Source organism: Monopterus albus, unplaced genomic scaffold, assembly GCF_001952655.1.
Source record: "Monopterus albus unplaced genomic scaffold, M_albus_1.0 scaffold281.1, whole genome shotgun sequence".
In the NCBI taxonomy this organism is placed as follows: Eukaryota; Metazoa; Chordata; class Actinopteri; order Synbranchiformes; family Synbranchidae; genus Monopterus; species Monopterus albus.
In genome coordinates this window covers 260,856-262,725 of record NW_018128161.1, presented here as the reverse complement: position 1 = coordinate 262,725, position 1,870 = coordinate 260,856, and positions in this window count along the sequence as shown.

The following is a 1,870-nucleotide window of genomic DNA, read 5'->3' as shown; positions in this document are numbered from 1 at the left end:
CTTGGACTGTACTTCCAAATGCTCCATTTTATCCGTTATGGCTATTAGACCCTCACAAGTTTTGTAGACGTCATCCCTTGTTTCCTTGGTTTGTATTTTCTGTTCACCCATGGCTGCTTTAATCACATCCACATCTCGCTGGGTAAACTGCAAACTCATTTTTATCTCCTGTATTTCTCTGGTCATGTCGTCGAGTCTCTTGTTATTTGTCTCCATAATTAGTTGCACAAAACCTTTGAAGTTGTCTTGTTGTTGGCTCAACAGTGCGGTGTACATCTGCTTCTGCTGACTCAACATCTCTGTTACTTGCGCCACTAAAATATAATCCTCTTCTGCCTCAACATCCTCGTTCGCTTCTGATTTATTAGCTCTTTTCCCTCTTGGAGGCATTTTAATAGTTGTAGAATTTGTTCAAAGACTTGAAAATGTAGAAGATGTGAAAAATCGTAGAACAGACAGGAGCAGTAAACATCTGCTCTCGCTTGCAACCCGGAAGAACGGAATTATGCATGTGCAAACTGAGAATGAGACTGAGAATGAAACTGAGAGTATTTCCTGGTAATAAACTCCTCAGCTGTTTAGAAGTCTGATGGCAGAGGGAAAGAAAGAGTTTTTCAGTCTAGTGGTCCTGCATTTCACACTTCTGAACCTCCGACCAGAGGGTAGGAAGGTGAACAGTGCGTGCTGGGGGTGGGTGGGATCTTTGAGGATGGAGGCAGCCTTCTTACGCACCCTGTGGTGGTAAATGCTCTGCAGAGAGGGCAGTGGAGTCCTGGTGATCTTTTATTTGTTGATTCTATTATAATAACTTGATGTAATTAATTATCTAATCATTTTTCATAGCATGCACTGTTACTGATTTGTGCTGTTATTTTATTGGTGCATTTTTCTACCTGGTTAATTTTCAGCTCAGCTGAGCTCTGACGTCCAGGGGGGTAATCCAGAAAGCAGGTTAAATGAAAACACTTTGTTCCTGGTGAACTGATGGAAATCCAGGTGTTCAGTTCCACAAACAGAGATGGGTTGAACTCTCTTAGCCAGTTACCATGGTGACTTATTCCATGAACCTAACCTGTTTTCTGGCAGGTGTTCTTCAACAATCCCAGGTTGTCTCTGTCTTTCCTCTCGCAGAGTCTGCAGAAGCTGTCTGGGTGTTTCTCAAGTCTCTTATTAGCACCATCGTTTCCCTCACTTGTGTTTTTTCCTTGGGTCTTAGTCCTGACCATGTTAGATGTGAGGAGAGGATGCCAGGAGAGAGGACTCCAGGAACATCCATCTGCTATATTTGAATTAAGGTCAAGATGGCGCCGTTGTGAGGACGCCTGTTTCAGTAGCTCCCATGTGTTTGTTGTTTTCGGTGTTTGTGTGTTGTTGTTGTTTTTGGCGTTTGGTAAGGTATGACCTCGGTCTCGCCTGTTTTTTGTTTTGTTTTTGTTTTTTCGTTTTCTTTGCTTCTTTTCTCTTCCTCCTCTGCAATGGAGGGCGACGGTCGTCGAGGCAGGCCTCTTGCTTACTCGTGTGATCAGCTATTGGCGCTGAGTAAGCTTGTACTGCCGCCGGGAGATCGGTACATAATTCCGAAGGAGTTGTTGAGAAGACGTCGGGGATGTAGAGCCGGAGTTAAAGTGAAGGCTAAGAGAAGGAGACACAAGCCCGCTGTTCCTGGGATTATAATGGGGAATGTTCGATCTCTGGCTAATAAAATGGATGAGTTAGCCGCGCTGGTCAAGACTCAGAGGGTGTTTCGTGAGTGCAGCTTATTGAGTTTTACGGAGACATGGCTGCATTCGGACATCCCAGAGGATAACATTTCGGTTCCTGGTTTTGTGACAGTGCGGGCGGACCGGGACGGGATTGACAGTGGGAAGAA